Source organism: Oculina patagonica, chromosome 4 (genome assembly GCF_052425735.1).
Source record: "Oculina patagonica isolate OP01 chromosome 4, crgOcupat, whole genome shotgun sequence".
NCBI classification, from domain to species: Eukaryota; Metazoa; Cnidaria; class Anthozoa; order Scleractinia; family Oculinidae; genus Oculina; species Oculina patagonica.
In genome coordinates this window covers 20,433,259-20,450,425 of record NC_135761.1, presented here as the reverse complement: position 1 = coordinate 20,450,425, position 17,167 = coordinate 20,433,259, and the positions used below count along the sequence as shown (strand labels likewise).

General features: G+C 41.3%; 1 pseudogene across 1 annotated transcript; it reads left to right on the top strand.

Moving 5' to 3' along the window:
* The first annotated feature begins 56 nt into the window (after positions 1–56).
* On the top strand, positions 57–16,307 carry LOC144651648 (uncharacterized; annotated as a pseudogene). Its single transcript, XR_013570356.1, has 18 exons — positions 57–718; positions 2,164–2,383; positions 2,955–3,071; positions 4,040–4,270; positions 5,270–5,468; positions 6,061–7,015; positions 7,560–7,820; positions 8,332–8,459; positions 9,043–9,281; positions 9,823–9,915; positions 11,260–11,314; positions 12,392–12,644; positions 13,059–13,179; positions 13,286–13,347; positions 13,737–13,828; positions 14,087–14,199; positions 14,572–14,779; positions 15,535–16,307. The product of XR_013570356.1 is annotated as an uncharacterized LOC144651648 (transcript).
* The last annotated feature ends 860 nt before the right edge of the window (positions 16,308–17,167 follow it).

The window sequence follows — 17,167 nt, the reverse complement described above, 5'->3', positions numbered from 1 at the left end:
TGTACGAAAACAGCTTTTTGTGTTATGCATATTAAATTCGATCGCGGTGTTTTAATAATGGAGCAAACATTACAAAAATAAAAACCTCTCGATTAAACCTGTTCGCAATTTGCATGTTGATTTTGTGAGTATTGTAAGTATTGTGCTTATAAACCTCGATCCGACAAGTGCGGTAATTTTGTATTGAAACGCTGTGTTTTAGGCGCGCGGATGTAAGCTCATTTGCACTCTCTTAGTTTCAATTGATCACGTTTCTATTGAAAGAAACAAAAGGACAAAAAAGAATGCACTTGTTTATGGTTGAGTAAAATGTAAATTCAGCGCACCGGCGGACAAGTACGGCCGTATGTACTGGAAGCGAACTTGGTGCCCTTAGGGGTCGAACGAACTCGAAATGTCAAACATTTATAGGCTACAGAAATATGGCCTGAATCTCAAGGAGCGCGGTAGAAATTGGTATTGCTCCATTTCCTTTCAACAATGAATTCAAATTGGATGTATCCACAGACTCTATGTTGCTTAATTGATGTTTGCCGATGCTAGATTGGTTTCGTAGAGTTACAGCGGGAAGCCAGCTTGGCCGGTTAATTCATCCAAATCCGCTCCGCAGACGAACTGAAAATGTTTCGTCTAGGAAGGCTATCTGTGTGTTTCTTTATCATTTCTTGGTTCCAGATTAGACTCATTATAACTGGAAAATGTCTCAACAACTTGCCAGGTACGTGTCAGTTTGTATGCTTTAAATAATGGCATTTCACCCCTCACATAAAGGAAAACATTTTGCTGTGTATATATAATGACCTCTATTACAGCCACACAACTAAAGCGGTGGCTACCCGACTTACTAGTGGTAGGCAATTTCCGAAAATTTAGGCCGTATGTTCAGTTCCAGAGGCCAGTTTTGCGTTATATGTACTGAGTTACAAATCGTAGCGAATAAATGTAACCTTTACTAAATACAAACTATAAATTATGCAACTCACTCAGTTTTAATAAATTTAATCACGCGAGCTCTCACAACTTTTCAAGAGACATTTATTTCATCGCTGACGCGTGCGTTTCCTTGCCTAACGCATCGCATGCAAATCTCTCGTTAACAATTATCCGCCATTGTTCCGTAATAAAACTCGAATGCGGCGTTTTTGTTCAGCTGAGTATACAGGCCAAGTGCTTCGTCTTGGCCCGTCCTTGGAAGGCTAACAGTGATATTTTGTGGATATAAGACCGATAGGTTAATACGAGCACGTATATTGGCAATTGTTTTGCTTTGAGATGTAATTTATTATCGACTGGAAATCAGTGATAACAAAGTAATCACAAACTATAAAATGCAGGAAGCCGTGGCTATTGCAAGCTACCGTAATATCAATATAAACAGCAGCTGGAGCTTTCAATGTCATCCGATGTTTCGCGAAGTTTCTCGCGCAGTTGCGGTCAAAACGCGCGCGAAACGCTGCGTCGCAGAGGGCTCAATAAAACTCTTCAGCGACAGTCGCGATTTATAAGCGCAGGGTTAAACCACAGAGTACCCAACAATTTTCTGACATATCTTTTACTGCGTTCAGTTGCGTTGTACTTCTAGCTAAAATGCCTTTGGTTCCACGATCGCCCAAAGCCTGCGAGCCCTGTGTAGTGTGTGATTTCAATTTGGCTGGTAACTCTCGGTGCCATCGCCAAGCAATACTTGCAACGGATGTGGTCCGACAGGTTTTATTTTTCAGCAGTAAAAATATTTTGATGACCCCATATTAAGCGTCCGGTGAACACGGAAACTGTGTGCTAGATCACGCAATTTTTGGCCACTCTGTTACGAGCAAAATTGGTTATTAAACTTCAAAGTAACAGTTTGCAATCAAACATTAAACAAATTAAAACATATATAGTTCAATGAAGATAATGTCGAAAAGGATTGATTGTCTTCTGTCGGACCGACAGACCTGTACGTGTACAGACGTGCTCAGAATGAGCTATTTTTAGCAAAAGGCCGCAAAATGTCTGTTAATCGACTCACTAAGAACTTTTGTCAAAAGCCTCCTATTTAAGCTATATTTACGTGGCCTATTTACGTCGTTAATGAGACTGGAAATGATTTGAGGGTTGTCCTAAAATATAATGCCTTAACTGTGATTTAACTTGGTGCATTTTTTTTTCTCGAAAAAACAGATCCAATTCATCGAAAGAAGTTCACCTTTCAAGGAAAGGAGATCCCGCTGAAAATCTCGTATGGCCACCGCGCTTCCCATCACGCTACTGCCCAGCTTACCAAGATATTGATTGAGGAGGGCCTGGGTTACGATAACGTCAAACTGGTGCCGTGCTTCCAAGAGACATTGCGCAGCTATAATGACATCACAATGGGTTCAAAGCATTGTGGGAACGGCAGGTAATAAGCTTGCAACTAGCTGATGCATTCTGTTTCTTTTGCAAAGTTTTTGGAGTATTGTTTTGCAAATATACAACGATTCTAGACTGTCCACACGCCTCCATTTTTCAACGCAAATGCGGCCCGGCCGCGCGCGAGGGGGGGGCGGGAGCGGCGGCGGCAGCTGCCTGGCGTCCGTCTCTCCCGTCTCCCCCCTCTCGTCGCCGAAATAATAGAGGGCTGTGGACAGTCTACAACGATTTGCCAATCAGGGCCGATGATAGTAAATTCAGTACATACATCATAGACCAGTAGCCAAACAGAGCACAGACATTTTTATTAGTTTACCACCAATTACAGCAAAGACCTTCAAAAGCCAATCAGAATAGTTTATTTTCAGCCCTTCGTCAAAATCATCGCTGGTAAACTGTAAACATATTTGCCATTTGCAAAAAAGCAAAGACTGTTCTAATAATTAAAAGTTATTTTATCGCCACTATGTCAAGTTATACGTGACCGTAATCAGAACGCATTGGAAAGCGTTACGCTTGCTTCTATGTTTAACATACTTGGTTCATACCGTTTATCTTAGAACCCCTGGCGTTCCGCAGGCCATGATCGACACAGAGGCCTGGGTACCATTTGACCGTGAAGAACCTGTGAAGAGTAAAACGATGGCAAATGCCGGATCATTAGGAATCACGGGAAGGTGTGTTTAAGAGAAGCACCCGTCGAATTCTATTTTCACTTTTACGTGGTACACCTAGAACGACAAACAAAACAGAAATACTATCACTTTGATCTCTTATACAAGCAAAACACTTTTTTTTTTTCTTCTTTTACCTTAAATGATGGTTTTTTTTTTAATGCTTAGAGATGGGAATGGGCTCCTTCCGCCTTCAGTATCCAGATGAATAAATGCTAAACTTTAAAACTAGTGTATCATAATACTGTGGGAGGCGTGGTGACCTAATAGTTATTACTGCGTTGGACGCAAAATCGAGCGGCCTGGGTCCGGGTTCGAGTCCTGCCCAGGCCTCACGATTTATCCAGTTCTCCCCCCTCCCCCCCCCCCCCCCAACAAAAAAAAAAAAAAACACGAAAAATAGAGGGCAATAGACACTTCATTCGAGTCCTTGCCGGTGAACTGGCGCAGTGTAAGGGCAACGTAACTGGGGTTAACCTGCAATTGTTCTAGCATCTCATCTAATAGCAATAGTCGATTCCTGTTAAATTAGCCGTAATTAACAGGGGCACCCAACAGACCGCCTCGGCGAATATCTATCCGGACCTATATCGCCTACGATTTTCGATGTAGTGTGATGCTGGAGATTCTCAGCTCAACTTTCGACACGGAGTTCACTTTTTTGGGGCATGGGCCAGCTTCGATTTTCGGCGCACAGCGGCTCGTAAATTCGGGTAATATTTCGTTCCTTCTGTGAAGTTCGCTGCTCCTCACTTTCTGCGTAAATAAGGCGAAACGCACAAGGACTCTTTCGTAACGGTTTCCGAACCTTAATTTTCTCGTGGTCCGTCCTGAGAAGACTTAAGCGCAGGCAGTTGTGGTGTCCACTTGGCTCGTGGGGACTTACCCCACTAGATGTATTTAACTCTTGAGAGAGAAAAACAGCAGAAGACCTCCACTACTTACAAATGCTGTAACGTTACTTCTCTCAGACAAGGTTGGTATACAACCGCTGATTTCGTAGACCGTATGTGGAATGTTTACCATCAGCCCGCTGACCACTGGAGAGCCCTACAGCTGCATGTTGTTCTTCAGCAACTGCCCCTTGCCTTGGATCTTGACACGTGTAAAGCATGCGTAAAACACGAGTTTATTCCTGCGCAATGTTCTCAACAAAACCAGAGTGTAGGCGAGGTGTGTTGCCTTGTTGGTTGGACAAAAAGGTACTATTTTACTTTTTATCTGACCTCACCGGGCCCTGCCTCTCGTTCTTTCTGCTCCAAGATTTAATTGGAAGGACAAGAATCGACGTCGCCAAAATATTAACTGCTACACATGTCCTTTATGCTTTTCCTTAGCTTGTGTAACCTGTGTAGTTTGGGTGTAGCTTTATACAGGTTACAATTTGTGCAATCTAGCCATTTGTGAATTATACCTTTGTGGACATTTTACCATACGTATAGGTATGGTAAACGATACCTAGGGCCCAACTTTGGAATGCTCTCACACCTAGACTAAGTACCCTCTTTGAGCAATTATGCGTTCGTGTCGGGACCTCACTGTGCTGGCTGCTATTCGTGCTGTCGGGATGCACTCCGTGACTGGCGCCACACTCATATTTCTTCATAATTTTGTTTTTTATAATTGAAACAGAATATATTTTGTCTTCGTTAAAGTAAAAATATTTTCTATTTTATAATTATTACTTTTAGTTAGGAGGTAGGTGTCCACAATTAGTAGAGGAACTTTTCCCTCAGCGCGCTACTACAGATTTGACACGATAATAAAGTTGTTATTATTATTATTAAGATAATTTATAGCATTTTGGAGCTTTGTAACGGCTCGAGTCTAGGTATCCCTCAAGTATTTCAAAATCCCGGCCTTTTTCGCGTCGTTTTGATATTTTCAGATACGTTATAAATTCAAAAGCGACAATCATCCAATTAGTACTAAAGTGAAAGCTAAATTTTTAAAATCAACATCTAGCTCCTACGCGACTTACACCAACTGTAATATAGTTGGTTTTCACTAATTGCAGTAATTTTCTTGATCAACGATCATTTGATATAATATCAAACCCATTCTGATAATATCTTATCAAAAACTTTGATATACAATTGCTCCTTTCTGCGTACTCTACAATCTGTAGCCTTTTCGATTCAATACTGTTCAATTTGAGCTGCTGTTTATGCAGTATACTCTCTTTTCTTTATAAATTACAGACAACGCTAGCGAGTTGTTAGTCGAGCGCCAAATAACAAGTCTAGAATTGAACGTCTCCGTGACTTGGCTAGGAAAGAACCTGGGCTCCACGGTTTTAGAGAACGAAGCAAAAGGGAAGCCATTGCTATTTTATGCCTTGGACCCAGACCCTTTAACCACATCGGACAAGTTCAGGAGGATTTCCTTTCCTGAATGCAGGTAAAAACTACTGTCATTACTAATCCGGCCCTCGGCATCCCAAAGTATGTTTTCGTCTTCGTCCTTATTCTATTTATCAATCACACTCACACACTTTATGTGTGCTAGAGAAACAGGCGATCAAATAAAATATTTGTTCATTTGGGCATGCTTCGTGTAATTCTAAAGTGACTTTGTGCAGCAAGTGCTCTCAGGGAAGGAGAAAGAAAAAGCGGCAAGCGGCTTAAAGAACCTAAGTCAGCCATGCCTTTCGGTTTTTGACATACGGGATTTTTGGTATCAAATTTCCCGCCTGAGCGTATCTAAACGAACGGAGGTCGCTGTGAAATTGCCTTAAGTAAAAATTACACCTGTTTTAAGTATTTAAATTTTCAGTAACATAACTTGGGGCGATGCAATAAGATTTCGCTTCACCATATAATTTTACACTGCGTGACTGTGGGTCCTTTTATTTTCTACTTTTTAGGCCCGTTTCTCAGAATGTATTTTAATAATATTTCTGATTCTACGACAATTGAAATTTAAAGTATTTTGTTTTTGATCAGTGTCAACTTTCCAAATAATTAATCAGGTATTATAAATTTACTCCTAGCTTTCCCTCGAACGAAATTACGACAAACCTCACGAGTAAAGACTCTAGAGGGTGTGATTTTCCCGCGTACGACCTGCACAAGTTTGTGTGGAAAGAAATACAGAAACGCTACAAAGATATTTACGGGCTGGTGAGTGCCATTACTCTAACAAGAGAGCACATAGCTGATATCCTTCAACAAATCAACACAACTCAAAACAGTACATCAATAAACGATTCCGTCTGTCATTGGCTGAATAAGTCACGTGATATTTGGTTGCCATGGATACAAGCAGAAACTGCCGCCAAGAGGACTGTGTTCATTGGAGGAATGTTTCCAAGCCTCGTGGAACCGAAAGCAATTTGGTCCAGCCCTGGAGATGAAGTCGGAGCACAGCTGGCTGTAAAAGAGATAAACAACGATAAAAAGGTTTTGAGCCGTTGCAGACTTGAGCTACTCGTAACTGCTACTCAGTGTAGAAGAGAACTCGTCATTCCAGCGTATATAAGATATCTTAATCGCGATACCTCGAAGAAGGTTATTGGCATTGTAGGTCCGGCGTGCAGCAAGGCCACACTTCCAATTGCCGAAGTGTCGCGATTTCACAACACGATACTAATGGGCTATGGAGCTGATGACGTGTCGCTATCCGATAGGACGAAATTTCCGCTGTTTTTCCGAACGAATCCGAGCATCGACGAGTTTAAGTTCGCATATTTATCGGTTTTTCGCGCGTTCAAATGGAAGCACTGCGCCATCTTGCGCGAGGCCAAGTACCCGGTTAACACGGTCCGGTCTCGCACCGAGTTTCTGACCAAACATGGCGTTCAAGTACTGTCACGTGAGTTGCCGTCCGATGGGGACCTGGATGCTACAAGTTACATCAACAGTGTCGCAGAGAGTAAAGTGACGGTGATAATACTGGATGCTTACCCACCAGCCACCAGGGCAGTCATGTGCCAGGCCTATAAGGAGGTAAGACCTGCGGTTGCAAGTTGTGCACCTCTTTTTGTTTGATAGAATCTGCTTCCCTTTGAGTTTAGATTTATTGAAGAGGAAAGTTCGGTAAACATGCAGTTTATTCGTAAGATACGTACGGTACCTTTACCTTGTATGTTGTTATGTATTGTACCTTTTATGTTGTGTAACGTTTTCGACGCGCTGTTCTCTTAGTCCAGGTTCACATGTTGCGTTTTTTTCGAAAAGGACACGATGGAATAAGTCCGTCCTTTTGTCGCGATTTTAGCTGAACAGTTGATTGAAATGTCGAACTAATTCACCCCCGCTTGAGCCTGATCATTGTTGTAATTTGCTTTAGAATCGCTGAAAAATCCAGATGCGCCAATATGGAATGTATCTTGGACACGACGTGTGAACCGGCCGGGCCTTATAAGAACATGCGCAATACATACTAACTCGTCCCAGTCGTACTACAATTTCCTTATAGGACTAGAGACGAGTCTGCAGACTATCATATCTTCCCTTAAACCTCGATAAACTAGTGTCACATTTATTGTAGGGTCTGACCCCAGACAAAGGTTACGTGTGGTTCTTACTGGACTGGCTAGACGCTGATTGGTGGGATGTGGATTTTTACAATAGCAACAAGCACGCCGCACCAGAGGACGTACCTTGTTCTACAGCTGAACTGAAGTCCTTTGTCGAGCAAGGCTACTTCACTCTATCATCGCCCTTCTTTGGAGATGATGGGCAAAGCATCGTGGGAGGTAGAAGTGTCAAGGAATGGAAGGAATTGTACCGAACTACTGTAACAAAAGAGGTGATAGGCTTCAGTGTGGCGTAAATTAAAGGAAGGGTTTTTAACCCTTTCCATATATTGTTTCAAAGGCGTTTTCTTGTAAACGCGGTTAAAGAGCTTAGATTGTTCTTTGAGGCACTTATGAAACAAGTAACTCTATCAATTCAATAGTCCAAAATCCACTCCAATGATGGATTAAGCCCGCGGCTTTCCTCTCAGAGACGTTGCTAAGTAACCTGACATAATCTTAAGGAGCCACGCTGACGTGATAACTTTTGATTAGACAATAAGAACCACGACTTGATAAACGTGACACATAAGCTTTGCGACGGACAATAAAGGATTTTTAGCCTTATAATGAATCCGAACAGTAAAATGTTGACTTAATATAAGTACAGTAGTATAAGTACTGTACTACAACACCGACAATGGAGTGTCGTCTACTACCGGCTTACACCAACCCCATTGCTTCGTCGCCCTTGTAGTTAAAACTTAATAAATAAATTTTCTTTTTATCTATTCCTTTCCCCAGAATAAGGAATGGTCGGATTACGCCTCTTTTGCGCATGACGCTGTGTGGACCTACGCTTTAGCACTAGACCAGCTGCTCAAGAATGACTCCTCAGCTTTAGATACAATTAACTTCAATACCACCACAATGTATGTATAAGTTGTTTTTGTCAGATGCTTTTTAGAGCGGCCGTTCTCGAATTACTGCTTTCAAAAGTGCGATCAGTGTCCTAAATGAGATAATGATAATAGATTTAACCAATGAAACCAAGAAGCAAAAACATGCGGTACGATGCAAAGTGGAAAAAGTGATCGCAAGTTGGTTTTGGTTTTGAATATGGTACTTAAGTCTTTGCTCTGATTGATGGCAGAAATGTTACAACCTATTTTGTATCCATCAAACCACACAAACACATGAATTCACTGCAATTTCATAGAAAAAAGCCAATTCCAGGCGCTTTCACGGTAAGTTGGGTAGCAGCGCGAAAAACAGCGAGTAAAAAACAGATGGAGAATAGTCGGAGAGCCCCAAAACCTCGTCACCTATAATTTCCACTCGCCGTTTTTTGCGCAAACCCCGCTCTTCTCGTTGTTCTTTAATTATCAAAACGCGTAAAACAGGCCTCATAGAAAATCGCTCTATTTCCTTTACAAGAAAAACAAAACAAAACAAACAAACAAAAAACAGAAACAAAACACAAAATGACCTGACCTCGTATTTCCTACGTTACAGGATGTTCCGTCAGCGTATTCAGCAAGTCGACTTCATGGGTGTCTCTGGACGAGTTCACTTCAATAAAGGTGATCGTCTATCTAACATTCTCATCAAACAGAAATTCGCCTCGCGCTCCGTGGCTATTGGTCAGTTTATTCATGTTCACAAACCGAACGACACCTACGCTGGAAGCTTGGAGTGGGATCCTAATAAAATCACGTGGGCAACAGGACGGGTACCACGTGATCTTTTGCCTGGTAAGTCTTAGTAGTTTCATGTACCACATTAAAATGACACTGTTAAAATTCCTTTCGCGATAACCCTCGTTAAATAGCGTCTAACTTGTGGATTTACAATTATTTTGACAATGTTTCACAAATTTGTTAACTGATATAGGATAACTCGAAGTCTCTCAACACCTACTGCTACATTCCAGTACAAAGGATTGGCCACTTTGAGATACTTACTAAGAATTTGGATCTTCTGAGATGTCCATTGACTAAAAAAATATTGTTGAACGGTGTTTTGTGAGAATTCAGAAATATTCCATCTTTCAAGGACTTTCCAAAATGAAGCAAAATCAAGAACTGATTATGCCGAATACGTAGGGAGAGCGCCCCTTAGTGGGAGTGGCAAACTCGCTTTTGTTCCCTTCCAACCTAAATCCTGGCCTCGCGCTTCTCATGCCTATTTTTTTATTATGAGAAGGGGATAAAGTTGCTTTTATTTCTGTGTACTGAGAGAGAATTTTCTTAAACGAGAGCATAAAGTGTTACACTCTGTTTTTTGTTCCCAAAGAACCTCAACCTAAGGCGATATGTGGAGTGGAAAGTTTGAGAAAAGCTTTGGATGTTTCCTGTAAGGTGGCTATTATAGTTGCTGTTGTTATTGGTAAGTAGAAACACTGTCCAGTGATTGTTTACCATGCAGGCCGTGGAATGGTTTTAGCGTCCACGTGTAATGTCCTAATGCAACAAGATACAACGACACAAGCAAATCATTTGTTTAGGACACGTATATATCGCGTGTAGCAAAGTCGAAAGAAAAAATAATTGTGGTAGCGTGTACCCCTGTCCCATTTCTCTCTCTATCCGGGTTGTCCTGGCTTCACTGTATCACGTCCCAGGCTAAAAAGTCACTCGTAGATTAAGGTTTAATATCAAGACGTGAACCTCTCAAAAGTTATTAATTTCGTGTTGCTGGCAATCGCAGTAGAAACTAGTCCAGTCCCTGAACTCTCTCTTTCACGCGCCCTTTATAGGGGAACCCAGGTGCGCGAAGAGAGAGTCCAGGATAACTTGCATGCGCATGCTCACAACGAACCAATCAGAAGCGAGGAGTGTGGCGTCACTTGCTTGGGACGCGCGCGCCAGGACCCGCGCCAGGTTAAAACTGGCTCGCTCAAATGAAGAATCAACTACGCGACCGAGCGCGTGAATAAATGCAAGAAAAAACTGTACTCATTTGCATCCAAAACCAATTTAATAAACAGTTACAAAATACTAGGAATAGTTGACGGATAGCGGTTTTTGTTTTTGCCGTTAGCTTTTAGTAGACACTGACTGCAAAGCTAGGCTTTTCAAAGTTATTCCGGTGACCCTGCTTAAGTACACGGTCGCGTAGTTGAACTCGTCATCTGTGCGCGCACGTTATCAAAAGGGCTGCCAAATATGGTTTTCCCCCCAATTTTTGGGGGAAAACTGGCGCATGCGCATGCAAGTTATCCTGGACTCTCTCTTAGCGCGCCTGGGTTCAGCCCCTATATAGAGAGTTCAGGGACTGGACTAAGTAGAAACAAATTCACATGGTTATAGTTATGTACCAAAAGAAACTTTAGTTCATTGCAAGTCGGATCTGTCTAAGCGTTTTCTGAGATTAAACCTAAGGTATTTATATATTTGAAGTAGACGTGGCGTCGTTAACCCCTTAACGTGTTGGGGATACAGCGATATTGCAAACATCTCTACATACAATTACAGGGGCAAATCCAGAAAATTTAGAAGGAGGGGGGGAAGTAATCGATGAGACAGCAACCTCGCCCCATATCCACAACACAACTTTAATTAATTTTACTGCACGAAAGACAGTTGGTGATATTTTTAGTTTTCAACAAATCCAAGGCAACAGGAGGGACTGCAGCCCCTTCGATCCCCCGCCAAATACGGCCATGCATGTATGAGCTTGTATGCCTACGCTTTAAAGATGACTTTCCCGAGATATTATTTTATCTTAAAGCACTGGCATCTGTTACCATAGTCCTGGTATTTGTGGCGTGGATTCTGAAAGGAAGGTGAGGCTTTGATAAGATTGCAAGATAAATTGTATCAGAAAAAAAAAATACGAAAATTACATGATTGACCTCTTCATGAGGCCTTTACTGACGTCCAAAAGAAAAGACTAAGATAAAATTACAAGCCCAACTTTTGCGGCAGCAAGAGGGACTAATGAAATATGGATTCAAAAGATCTCATCAGAGCTAAGGGGGTAGACAACTCTAAAGAGCGGTGTCTGCGTGCTGGCAACTTGAGCTCGTTCCAAGAGTTATCAAAGTTATCTTGAAAGTTCCAAGAAATAGACCAAATCTAATATCCTTGTTTGGGAGGCGCGGTGGCCTAATGGTTGCGCGCTCGACTCCGAGTCGAACGACCCGGGTTCAAGGCCTGGCCGGGGCGCTGCGTTGTGTTCTTGGGCAGACACTTTACTCTCACGGTGCATCTCTCCACCCAGTTGTATAATGGGTACCGGCGAATTTACTGTTGGGGGGTAACCCTTAATGCTACGGAAACCGGAATAAGCTCCAGCTGTATGGGCCACTTGCTCGGACACCGACTTTAATGTCGTTGGTTGTTCAAACAATTTTCGGTTACTTCCATCTATAATCCCGAACGTCAACAAAACATTTAGGCTTGCCAAAACCAAGGCCTGACATTTTCCAAAGAGAGCATAAAAGATACAAAACTAGTTATTCGACACTCTTGCCTGTTCTAGGCTCTCGGTTTGTGAGAAACAGCCTCATCCCAACAAACCGGGCCTCGACCTAAGCACTGGGGATAGTTTATCCTTTGTGATAACCTGGACTAAAACAGGCCATTGGCCAGTCAAATTTAAATCGGTCATTACGTGAAATTTTTTCAATATGGTGGCCATGTAAATAATGGAAAAGTGTATTGTATTAGTTTCATTTATCTATTGTAATTTTTTACATTCTATTTTAGTTTTTAACGGTTGGAGTGATATCTTTAGATTTTTACCGACCTAATAAAATGTAGATGTAGATAACGACTCAATATTTTAAACTATGGAGATTTGCACTTGCAGTCAGTCGCATACAATGTATGCTCTTGTTTTCTATTTTATTTTTCATCAGATATTCTTCAAAGTATCGCAACACTAAAAATCGGCTGCGTGAACTGGGCCTTCTAGATTCTACCTTCACAGGCTCCATATTCACATTGGATGACTGGGAAATAAAACGAGAAAAACTCATTTTAAACCGGAAGCTGGGCGAGGGAGCGTTTGGAGCAGTGTTCGGCGGGGAAGGCCTGGGACTGATGGGATCTGATGTCTCGGTCCCAGTTGCTGTGAAAACTCTCAGAGTTGGAGCAACAATCGAAGATAAGGTTTGTATTAAAAAAACTTTAGCGAAAACAGCAACTTCAATTCCAAAATTTAAAGAGCCGAGTAACGCTATTTTGGGATCAATGTTATCCTCAGGTTTTTCCGGCTGTCATTTCTCTCCGCCTAATAAATAAAGGAGAAAACATAAATAACACAAATTCTTTCGCATCTACAAGATTTAATTCAAAATTGAAGTTAACTCTGCAAGGGTTGCCTACATCCTGCTTTATCTACCTACAAATCCATTTAAAATGTAGTCCAGTTCCCGAAGATCTTGCAAGCACCCCGCTTGTCTAACCCTTGTCATGTTTATGAAAATTCTAATTTCAGAGTCATTTCTCAGCGAACATGATCACTTACCCATTTATTACCCGATTTTATTATGTTATTATTTAATTACCTTTTTTTATTCCCAGGTGGAGTTTCTGAGTGAGGCAGATAAAATGAAGTTGTTATCTCATCCGAATATCGTGAAACTTCTTGCAGTATGCACTACAGGCGAACCTGTGTATATTATTATGGAACTTATGATTCACGGTGGGAACCTACTCAAAATAATGACTCTGATATGTGCATCGTAAAGTTCTTTTATACACCAGATCAACGACAATCACGTTCAAACCTCTCCTTGTTTGTATTTCAGGTGACTTGAAGAGCTTTCTTCTGGCTCGGCGTCGCTTAGTGGATCAACAGGGTACTCCAGAGGTAAGACATGGCGCTGCATTCCGGACGTATTTTCCTATGGTGATGTGCTAGGCCTCTTTTTGATTGACTGTTGATTTTTCTTTGGCTTCAGGTTCAAAGTATAACTGGTTAAATGAAGAGTTGCGCTGCATGCTTTAACCAATCAGAGCAAATACAGGCTGTTGCTTTATTTCAACTCATTAGGAGCAATTACATGCAATTTCCCGCTGCCCTCTGACATATTTTGTTTACTTCGAGTTCGGATTGTTTAATTAGAAGATTTGCTTTGTTGTAAATTGGCCAAAATAATTCATTAGGTTTTGATGTTATTAGAGTCACTTGAAACCACTTGATTCTCACTTTAAGTTCCTCAACATCTTTTCCATACTAAAATGCGCTTAAACTCGTAGGCAGAAGATGTGACGCCTCGAAGGCTGACAAGCATGGCACTGGACATTGCTCGCGGGCTCCAGTACCTAACTGATATGAAATTTGTTCACAGGTGAGACCTCAGACTTGTCTGATAGGTAGTACGCATGCTCATTAGTTTGAACAGCTGGAGATAGTTCTTACGAAAAGGTTTTCAACACGATAAACTTGGCTTTAGTTAAGAACTATTCCCTCCTTCCCTTCTTTTTCAGTTTTAAATATGTCACAGTGCTATGTGTACGAAGATCGAACGTGCCGACAAGTCCATTTTAAAGAATTGAACTTACTATCCATGCCTATGTTTATGCAGTTTGTTTTTCTTCCATTTCAGGGATCTCGCTTTAAGAAACTGCATGGTGGGCTTTGGAAACGTAATCAAGATCGGTGATTTTGGATTGGCGCGGACTCTACAGGCAAATGATTACTACAGGTTTCAACGAAAAGGTAAGAGCTAGAATAGAAGTAGAATAAAAAAGAGTTTCTGAAAAAACGTGACAGCAGACTTCGAAGCAAAACTGACAAGGGCTGAGCCCGCGGTATGTGTAAAAGATGTTGCTAAACAACATGGCCTATCCATGCGACTATTTATTGTTCGACATGTCAATCTCGTATCCAGCGGTTGGTCGCTAGGCAACCATAGACCAATGAGTTTGAAGACTTGGGTATTCTTGGGAATACTCGAGTTCCTTTCTGATTGGAAAATGATAATCGTAAACTCTTTCATATTTTTGTTTTGGAAGATTCACTTCCTAGTCCCATGTTAAGTTCTTTGACTTCTATTCGTGACCGTGTGTATCCAACTTTTCTGTTGATAAGCCATGTTGCCAGTGAGATGGATGTCACCAGAGTCCATCAGAGAAGGTTTATTTACTCAGTTTACGGATGTTTGGTCGTATGGCGTCACGCTCTGGGAGCTCTCTACAATTGGTGGCTTTCCCTATCAAGGAATGTCCAATGCACAAGTTCTGGAGAACGTTGAACAGGGTTGTACGTTAGAAATACCACATCAATCAAGCCAGGAAATGTAAGTTTAGTGTTTTTTCAGAAGTCGTTACAGTGAAAACTGTCAAACCGTACGCGATACAAATATGCTACTCAGAATGTTAACTATGCGTCTGCTATTCGTATTAGAAATAAAATAGCAAGAATACACAAGATACAAAAACAATTAGCCTGAAATGTAGTTCGGTACTTTACGATGCACATAAATTCCTGGCCAAACGACCATAGGGCACTTGATAATGTACCGTTAAAAGCAATGTCAGAATATCAAGCTTGGTTTTGATGGATCAACAACAATATTGTGTTGGGGGTGGGGAGGGGGGAGGTGAAGAGACAAAGACCATTTGTAGGACGAAAGGTGTAGTGTCCCAGGATTGTCGGAAAAGGAGAGGGATGCCTGTAACGAACGAACCAAACGAAAAAAGAGTTGACGAAATCTTAAATTCTTCGACCGCCAACTCTCATCGAATTTGAACCTTTAAATTCTTATGAGAGTGGACGTTTTTGGACTGGGAAATAATGTAAGCTCTAGCATACCCTCTGTTTGCTTGACCGCGTGCTGATAAAAGTGGTTGCAACGGTCATCTGACAAGGTCCCTCGACTCTTGTCCTCGTTAGATCTGACCTGATGTTAGGAGAGGTCTTAGGAGGAAAAATAATTTCAGCTTAGAACAGAAAAGGGTCGCCAGTGTGCTTGACAGTGTTTGATTGATGACACAACACCGTTTCTAATAAGAAAAAACACTAATCTTCAAACATTTCATTTCATCTTTATAGGGCATCTTTACTTCGCAAATGTTGGCAACAAGACTCGCTTCAGAGACCGAAACCCGCCGAGATTGTAAAAACACTGATTGAAAACCCAGAGCTTGTTTGTGCATGCGTTGGTGTGCCTGGAACCACTCTACTTGACAACAGCATGGAGAATTTTGATTTCAGAAAGACTCCTGCGCATGCGCGTGGAGGGATGGGGAGCCCGCAGTCGATGCGTTCCGATCACATGAGTAGCACCATGGCTCTAACACCCAAAGAACGTGAAGGCCACGTGATCAGAAAGCATAGCACCAAGCCGGAAGCAGCGAAGACAAAACGACATCCTGCCGTGTCATGGAGGAAAACGTCGGTGCATTTTTAATTAAATTATGTTAAAATTGGAATTTTGTTTAATTTGCTAAGGGCGAAGATAAGAAAATAAACATATTTTTTAAATTATTTTTTATAGAGTGGTGCCATTCATTTGGCTTGAAGAATGGAACGCCATTTAAAGAAAAATAAATGACTTTCTATATATTTTTTAAAAAAGAAATCAAAATGAACTACTAACTTATATATTCGCTTCCAAGTAAAACGTATTGACAGAATGTATGAAACTTGCCTAATGTAACACCCTTTTCAAACCTTTTTTTCTAGTCTCTTTAAAATGTGTATTTGCCTTGTAGAAAGATGTTTCAGACATTCTTTTTGGCCATCCTTTGTGCCTTTAAAGTAAAAATTTAAGTTTTAACTTATAATAAAATGCTTTAACTACGTTTTCTCATTTTGTTTAATAAAATTACCGCGGGGGGGAGACCCGGGTCGAGGATGATAAAATTATTAAACTGAGTCACTGATTTTTATTCACTACGCGATTCACTATGTGATTATTTTTTTGTTTAACAGTTTTAATACTTACTAAGTTCCCTTGGAAATAAAATGGATAAATTCTTCTGAGTTTCTCGCGGTTGAGAGAATATTTCGTTCAAGGCATTTCATCCGCTCCCAGTCCCCAATAAATAGCAAAAATAGCGGAGGCATGGCAAAGTTAAGGGGCGCAGTGGATCCCGGGAAGGGTGAACGAAAAGTGACGTCTCTTTCCGATTTTTATTCAGCTTTGCCTTACTCCCATGCAACCTAACCAAGGGGATCTTTTTGATTCATTTAAGACTCCATAGAAGAGGCGACTTGATACGAGTTGGATAAGACTCCATTCAAGTTATTGCTTAGAACTGTATTTCTGACAAATCAAAAATTTGTAAGGAGGTCACGAACGCATTGGTGAACACTATCTGGGAGCTTTTTTTATATCCGAGATTTTCCTTTTTTCGGGGGGAGGAGTGGTGGGGGAGGAGGAATGATGAGATAAATGCTCTGGTACACCTGCCTTTGGATCCCCTCTCTGAAGACAAAACAAGCTGATTTGCACCACCGGTTGATACCAGCAACGTACAGGTCACCGTGCCGCCTTTGTAATTTGAAAGCCTACATAGCAGGTTTACAGGGAAAATTGCATTTAACGCATTTTACTATTTCAAAAGAAGCAGATCAGGAAGTTCCTTATTTACTAAGTATTTTTCTGAGAGAAGACCGGTGATTTTGGTTGACACTGGCGAGGCAATTATATGTTGTGATCAAATCAGAGATCGACAGGTAA